This window comes from Benincasa hispida, chromosome 1 (assembly GCF_027475165.1).
Source record: "Benincasa hispida cultivar pf3 chromosome 1, pf3_genome.v1.1, whole genome shotgun sequence".
Classification (NCBI taxonomy): Eukaryota; Viridiplantae; Streptophyta; class Magnoliopsida; order Cucurbitales; family Cucurbitaceae; genus Benincasa; species Benincasa hispida.
Genome location: NC_143478.1, coordinates 85,504,250 through 85,513,590, shown reverse-complemented (window position 1 = coordinate 85,513,590; position 9,341 = coordinate 85,504,250).

Here is a 9,341-nt window from a genome sequence, read left to right as displayed (position 1 = left end):
AACCTAGTCAAGAAAGCGTCCTAATCAACGATTAAAGTAGGATAGCCCTAACCCTAATCTATCTACTTGCTTCTACCTTTATTGGGTTCCTTAGTGGTCATATAGAAGAGAAAACAGACGCATTAAGTTCTAGGATTCAATTGCATCGATTAATTGTTAAGATAGTGATGACGGGCAGGAATGCATGTCATCTTAGGCCTTTTATTTAGTATTATGAGGTCTGTTAAGCAGAATATGCAACAATTATGTTATAAATTCATGAGAAAATGAGCTTGCGGCGATCAGCATTAAGAATCTTGGGTAACCCATTATTATGCGTCACTAAACGTTCAATTGTCTATTTTTGTAGCTAACACAAGAAGTGGATGCAAACGCAGAAGCCGTACTACCGCATGCGAGAAACTCTCCATCGTAAAGGCGAATGCGTTCGATCAACGCATGGGTGTTGCGGTAGTCAAGCGATTGCAGTCATTGTGTCGAAGTTGTGGTATTAAGCGAATACGGTCACTGAACGATTGCATCTACACGATAATGATAATAGAGGGATCAACGCAAGGTTAGTGGAATGAACGCATCAACGTACATTTCGGGAAAATAAAAAGCTGCTGTTGACATTTCTCCTACCACGCCGTTAGTTGTAGAAATTTAGAAAGGACTAATGCGCTGCGAATGTCAGAAGCAGAGCAGTCTACTAATGCTGTCGGGGATCCAAGCTTTACATAAAGAAGCTGATGAGCAGAATTTCAACTCATCTAGGGTTTTTCCCTACGATCCAGACTAATGCGTGAGAAGAAAGCTTGAGAGTTCTTCATCTCCCTCATCCATTTCGAGTGATGATGGGAGCCATCGACCGGAGCTAGATCTTGGGAGAGTAAACTCCATCGCCCCTCCATGGCACCACTGACAGCCTAGATGCACATCTGCTGGAAGCAAGTCATTGCTTCCAGCCGGTCATTTCATTTTCTCTTCTTTTTTATATTGTATTGTATTACATTTTGTGATTAAGGAATCAATACATTATGTGTTCAATGCATTTCTAAGTTTCCTTCGACTCCATCTCAATCTTCTTTACTTAGCATCTTTAACTTTCATTGCATCACTTAGTGAGATTGATAGAGTATCGCATACTTAGTCATGTGGATTAGGGATATGAAGCATGTAGCAAACCGTCGAGAGGTGTGCATTGCGTGAGTGTGTGAGTAAACCTTATTTGCTTAGTGTGAAGCTGTAGCAATGTTTGTCTATAGGTGGATGCAATGCTTGTTTATGAGTAGAGTCAGCAAAAACTAACTGCCCGGGAGGGTAAGTGGTTGGTGCATTAAGCAATATAAGCAAGTATTCACTAGAGATAGGAATAATCTTATGTCAGCAAAGTTCATGTGGTTACCTTGTCTTATGAGTGCATCAATCATCATTTAGGCATACTTGAGAGAGTAGTCTAAAAACTAAATCTAAGACTCGAGAGAGCGGATTGGAATGCATAAGCAAGAATGGGGAACTTAGAGATAACCTCCATTTGCTGTCACACAGCGTATGCACCCTACGGAGAAGATATTGCATGATCACATATACATTGCATACATCCTAGAATCACGCTCATGCAGCAAGAGCACGTGAGCGGGTTATGGAGGTTTAGGCATGCATAGGCTTCTCGGCACTATCGCATATACATTGCATACATCCTAGAATTAGGCTCAAGTGTCTGTAGCATGATCACATAGCTTGTGTTGGCTGAGGTTGCCCTTGCGGTTAAGCTCAGTGTTGCAGTGAAGACTTCCCCACATTTTATCTATTTTTCCATCCATTTACTTCCTGTTAATAGTTTTCGTGTCTCTACCTCTCATTTATATTCTCATTGCGTTGTCTGTTAGTTAGAAGTTGGAGTAGTGTTAGCTTAACAATTCCTCCATCATTCTTTTATTCAACCGCCGCATGCACATTACCGCATTCATCTAGCTACAAGTCCCTAAGTTCGACCACTGATCACCCGAGAAACTTGTGTTCGCATTATACTTGGCATGAGCACAAGAAAACTTATGATAGGATGCATGGTTATCGCATACATTTTTAACGCATAGTCTTTCCAACGCATAACCACCGACGCATGATAATTAACACATACATTAAGAACATGCATCACATATTATGTCCAAGGAATTTTAGTTGTCGAGTAATTAACATCTAATTTCCCGTCACCAAGTTTTTGGCACCATTGCCGGGGACTTGGCAGCTAATTGTTTGTTGAGTTTTGTGTCTCTGCAGGCAACCTTTTTATTTTGGGAGTATTGTAGCTTGTGCGACCAGGCTACAAACAATATTGAGGTGTAGGCGATGCGCTGAAAGCCAATGTTGACCCCAAGGTAGAAGGGCAATCAGTCGCATGAGCTGAAGGTAGTTCTAAGTGCATGATGGCCGCATGCGCCCAACAATTGCTGGAAGTTCCAATGGTCAGGGTAAGCTCCTTGACCCAAGTAGTTGAGAACAATCTCCTGCATGGAAGACTCCTTGCGGTGACAACACTCCTACTTTTCCAGGGACGTCTTCTACTCTATCTTTACCTTGCCTTCTTAGATTAGGTTATTTTCATTTTTATTGTTATTTTTTATATATGGCTGCTTCCTTGGTTGTGGTGCATTTTTTCTTTGTAGGTGCAACAATAAGTCTCCTTGGTATGCAGTACGACGGAAGAATTCCTTTCATCCTTCAATGCATGGCTTCGATCGTGTGAATTCCAACGCATGATCACATGCGTTATTTCGCCTAAGGTTCTTTTCTTGTTATCCTTTATGCATTATCCTTTTGAAATTCTTTCTTTCCCGATTGCGTTGCTCTGCGGTGTTTCTATGATGGTACGTATAATTCATTGCATCTTCTAACTAAGCATCGCAAGGCACTCCTTACTTTTATTAGCTTCTTCAAATTTTGAAAGTCTTAAGTTTTATTTTGTGCAAACCTTCACTCAACCATTTATTACCGCATTCCTATGAGTTGTTTTTAGCTTTGCGGTGAGAACGCTGCCAACCTCTATGTTTGGGGGTGGCAGCGGTATCGGAGAATCATGTTCATTACATTGCGATCATTTGAAAAAAAAAATGAGAATTTTGAGAATAATAACTCCACTGTCGACATAATGGGGAAATCCATGTTGATAAGAGTTAATTTGTGAAAGGCACTTACCCGTAGTTGGATGTTCGCATGACACACGTGGGGGCAAGCCAAAACGAAAGTAAGTCGCCAGGATCAACGCATTTGCGCAACTCCTCTATCCGACGCAAGCCAAATTAAGCAAGACAAGAGTTGAGTTGAATATGGAACGCAACCGAAGTTGGATGCCCGCATGACACACGTGGGGGTAAGCCAAAATGAAGAGCGTAACCAGGTTCAACGCCGCATTTGAAACAAGTCATCGCAAATTTTTGAAGTATTTTAAACGAACGGATTCTCAAAAGCTAAACACAAAGTTGCGTGAATGAATAAAAAGTTTTTGAGCAAAGGCTTGCTGGATTTAAACTTGGAAAATATCTTTTTGAAGAAGCAGCTGAAGTGGAAGGGAGCATTGCAGCGATGGTTAGAGGAATGAGTAAATTATATTCTGAGAAGCTGGTCACCGCAAAGGAAAGCCGGAAGGTGAGTTAGAATTTCTTAAGTATAACGCATGCTTGAGGACAAGCATGATTCTAAGTTTGGGGGTGTGATGACATGCAGAATTGCATGTCATCTTAGGCTTTTTATTTAGACTTATGAGGGCTGTTAAGCAGAATATGCGGCAATTATGTTAGGAATTTATGAGAAAATGAGCTTGCGGCAATCAACATTGAGAATATAGGCTAACCCATTATTATGCGTCATTAAGCATTCAATTGTCTATTTTTGTAGCTAACATAGGAAATGGACGCAAACGCAGAAGCTGGACTACCGCATAGACGACCGCATGCGGAGAAACTCTCCATCACAAAGGAGAACGCGTTCGATCAATGCATGGGTGTTGCGGTAATCAGCCGCATGTGTCCATCGCATGGGAGTTACGCTCGTCAAGCGATTGCGATCATCATATCGAAGTTGTGATATTAAGCGAATGCAGTCATTGAACGATTGCAGCTACACGATAATGCATAATAGAGGGATCAACGCAAGGCTGGTGGAATGAACGCATCAACGTACATCTCGGGAAAATCAAAAGCTGATGTTGACATTTTACCTACCACGCTGTTAGCCACAAAGATTCAGAAAGAACTTGATGGAACACGAGACATACGCAGCGGAATTAGGACCTAATTACACTCTAATAGCTTTTAATTTAAAGGAAAAAATGCATGCAATTGAAGGAAAAACAGTAATTAAAATTACCTTTGAAGCTCCTGAAAACTGCTCTTCCTCACCGAATCTTGACCCGAACATGAATGGACCACCACTAGAGTTGACCTACTATCCTCTGGACTCAGAACCGAGTTGTGGGATCCGATGGATGAAAAAAACCGAGAGAGAGAAAGAGATGGGAAAAAGAAGATAGAATTTTGGTTTTGGGTTTTCCTTTTTTCAGCCCAATTTTGAAAAACTAAATTTTACAAAATTGGCAAAACTTTTTAATCCAAATATGAAAGCCCATTTTATAGAAAAAACCATGCAACAATTGCATGAACTAAATTCATAAAAACCCAATACCTATAATCCACTATCTTAGTGGGCTTAATGTCTCCACTATAAGCCAACACCTAGCCCACTATTTTGTTAGTGGAATTATCCAACGAAAGTTTGGATTTTCCCACTAACTATAGTCAAAGGGCAAAATAGTCATTTGGTCAAAGTCAAACTTTGACCAAAAAATTAACATTTTGACTTTTTATGATTTTTTCCGTATTGACTAATTTTGACCATCCAAACATGAATCCGCATTCGTTTTCTCGAAATTCAAATCACATTTGAATATAAAGTCGGTCAAAGTTTGACTTTTCAAAGTTAAAAGTCAACTCTTTGACTTTTTACATCTTTGATCATTTCCATTATTTTCGAACTTCCGAATATGAACGTATTCATATTCTTGATATTTAAATCACATTTAAATATTAAAGTTGTATATCTAAACTGAAAAGCCCAACCACTATATCACATATACTTATCGGTTTCTCTCTCTTCACCTAATTCATGGCCACCGATGCATGAGTATAAACGCATAACCTAAGACATGCATCGCATATTGCATCCCACATAATTTTAGTCATCAAGTTTTTGGCGCCGTTGTCGGGGACTTAGCAGCTGATAGTTTGTTATGTTTTGTGTTTCTACAGGCAAACTTTTTACATTGGGAGTATTGCAGCTTATGCGACCAAGTTGCAAACAGTATTGAAGTGTAGAAGATGCGCCAAAAGCCAATATTGACCCCAAGGTAGAAGGGTAATCAGTCGCATGAGCTGAAGGTAGTTCTAAGCATATAGTGGCCAACATACGCCTAACAATTGTCGGAAGTTCTAATGGTCAGGGCAAGCTTCTTGACCTAAGCAGTTAAGAGCATTCTCCTACATGGGAGACTCCTCGCAGTGACATCACTCTAATTTCTCTAGGGACGTCTTCTACTCTATCTTTACCTTGCTTTCTTAGTTTAGTTTATTTTTTTATCGTTATTTTGGATATGCAGCAGCTTCCTTGGTTGTGGTGTGTTTGCTCCTTATACGTACGACAATAATTCTCCTCGGTGCGCAGTTATAACGAAAGAATTCCCTCCATCTTTCAATGCATGGCTTCGATCGCATGAATTCCAAAGCATGGTCACATGCGTTATTCTACTTAAGGTTCTTTTCTTGTTATCTTTTATGCATTATCCTTTTGAAATTCTCCTTGTCCGATTGCGTTCCTTTGCGATGCATCTATGATGGTACGTATAATTCACCGCATACATTTAGCTACAAGTCCCTGAGTTCAATCTCGGATCACCTGAGAAACTTGCGTTTGCGTTATACTTGGCGCGAGCACAAGAAAACTTGTGACAGGAACCCAAGGTCATTGCATTTGAGACCAGCGCATATTTTTCTTTCCAACGCATGACCATCGACGCATGAGTATAAACGCATAACCTAAGACATGCATCGCATATTGCGTCCCATATAATTTTAGTCATCAAGTTTTTAGTGGCTAATTTTACGTCATCAGATAGCTTACTCAATTAATTGAATTTTCTCCAAATCTAGTAATTAGTGCGCCCTAGGTTAGTCAGCCATTCAACACACAATTATTATTGCCCCTTGGAGATCTTGCCTAGACATTCTATCGAACACATTAAAAGCAACGTATTCAATCATGAGTAAATGTGACAAAACCAAGCATCTAGGCTAAACATGTTCAAGATATAAATCATTCAACATGCTTCAAGAATGCTCAAATTTATATTGCTAATGATAAAGAAAATTTGAAAACTAAAGAATTTTCAAGAACTCTTGAAATGGAAACAAGATTTAATTACTTCATAAATCCATTAAGACTAATAAAGAAATCATAAAGAATTTTCAAGAACTCTTGAAATAGAAACAAGTTATTGATTACAAATAAAAAAGAAATCAAAATCTAACCTAGGTAGGAAACAAAATTACCATTGAGACTAATTGATAAAGAGAGAAATTCCAGCCTTCATCGAATTGTGCTTCCTCCCCAGAAATGGGTTTTTCCTTTCCAAAGTTCTCTTCAAAAATTGATCTCTAAAAAATGATATCCTTCTATTTACTGAAGAACTGAACCAAAATTTATACTAGCACCAAAGCATTGTGAGGTGCCGGGGATGAATCACATCAAAATCCAAAAAAAAGAACGAATGCATCAAGTTTTCTACGGTTTAAAAAGCGAGTTTTCTATTTCATACTCGATCCTCGATGCACGATGGTCAATACTCGATGCTCGATTACTCGGTAGCATTTACTCGATGACCTTTTTTGTATTTACTTGATGACTCGACAACCTTACTCGATTGCATTCTGAGTAGTTACTCGATGACCCTTTTACTCAATTATACTCAATAGTATTCTGCTAAATACTTAATGGCGTTTGATAGTACTTGATGGCATTTTGTTGTTTACTCGATTTCTTTAATTGATTGATTTTCTTGGTCATTTTTGGTCCTTTTGGCATAATTTTCTCTTAATGGCTCATAAACACCTTGGGGACCATTTTACCTAGAAAATTAGCAATCAAAGCAAATAATCAACACAATTTTGGGAAAATTAACATAGAAAATATACATCCTTTAAAAACCTAACATCCCCTCCGGTCCAAGCTACTCCTCACGAATTCTCAACTCCAAAACTTCAGTGAACCACCAAGAGATATTCTCTACTATTCTCAGCCTTGAATTTGAGTGGTGGAACTCACAAATGATCTAAATTTGTGAAGGGAAAGGGATGAGTTTTCAGGTGAAGGAGAAGAACTCAGCAGGAACTTTTTCCTCTAGTTCTTCAATCCTCTTATCCCTCAATTCTCACAAATTGGAGTGTTTTTATTCTTCAACTACATGCAGACATCAACGAATTCAGTCAAAGACATCTCAAACTTGAAGATTGAGTGGGATAGATGTGTGAATTTTAGAGTTCCACTATCTATTTGGTGAAACATTGGATTTTTCCACTAAGTGGAAAATTCCAAATTTCAAATACAATTTGAATATTAATTTCAATTATTTCAAATTGAATTTAAATCAAAATTTCAAAATTCAATTTCTTAAATTTAATTAAATTTGAAAACTAATTTGATTTTAATTAATTAAATAAATATTTAATATGAAATATTAAATTAATCACACACCTAATTTTAAACATGAATCCAATTCATGTAATTAATATTTAAATCAATATTTAAATATTATAAACTCTACAAATTCGTTTAATTTCGATAAATTAAACGTTAATTAATTATATATATTATACAAACCTTAATTTGAATTTGAATTATTCAAATTCAAACCCTAAATTCAATTTGAATATTTAAAACTGAAATTCAATTTGAACATTTCAAATTGATATAATTCCAAATTCATTCAATTTACTAATTCAAGGTGTTCATGTTTTACGAGCGAGTAGAGAGAACTTATGGACCTACAGATCATGAGCTCCAATGATTTGAGATTAATTGGCTAAAACTCTTTAGACCGAATTAATCAATATTCGTTAACTACCGAGTCACACCACTATAGCTCGATAGTTGCACTCTCCTCACTGTAGATATATTTGTGTCCACTTGATTTAACCATAATCAGTAAGTCGACCCTTCACAAGTTGTTCGTAACAACGGTTGGGTCAAATATTGTTTTTAAAGGAAATCGGAAGTGAGATTTCCATGAGCAGCGAAACAAGACTATTCCAAATTACGATCATGAATAAACAATGCATTTACAGTCGACTTCAAACAAGCAGCTATGCAAATAATACAGAAATTATAGCATGAGAATCTTAAATGTACAGAGGGAAAAACTATACGAACAAATGTAGCAATGTCTCCACGCTCTGATGCGCACGACCGCTCCAACAATAGCAACCTCGAACGCGCGATCTACACGACCGCAACACCGCACAAACACAGCATGAACACTTCGCGCTCGTCCTCAACAATCTCCTCAGTCACGAACTCCTCCGCAGCACGAATGGCCTCCATAGCACCACGAATGACCTCCATAAAACCTCGACGGTGTCGAGTTAAGGCTGATACCACCAACAAGGCGACATTGGTATTCTCGGTGTGAGAATCGAGAGGGTGGGCTCTGTTCGGACTTGGTATGAGGCAGACGAACGGATGAAACTACAATCGCGTACACGACTGGGCAAGTGGGAGATGGTAGAGACCTATCTTATAGGTCGATGCCCAATCGTTTAAATAAAGCTAAGCAATCGTCTAGCAAAAACTATTCAATTGTTTATCTCGGTCTGTCGCCTACAGACAATACACGGTCGTTTACCTTGGGCCAGCAATCGTCTAGCAAAACTATGCAATCGTTTAGTAAATACTGTGCGATCATTTAGCTCTACTCTGCACGATCGTTTAGCTCACCCAGCCGTCATTTAGTAAATCCAAATTTACTTGATGATTTCGTGAGTTTCTTTTGCGTGGAGAGAAAACTCAAAACTCTTTTCAATCTTTTTGTAAAAAAACTCTTTTCAAAATAGGAAAACCATTTTTCTTTTAAACTCACGGTTACCATGATCCAATAACCACCTACTATTTTGGTTATTTAAAAGAAAAAGAATTAATTATCGAATAATTAATATAATTATAAATATAAATGATAACCAACTTATTGTACTATATTTATAACCTATAGTTTTAATATTTCATCTCATGAAACATATAAACCATAGTTCTTTTTCTAT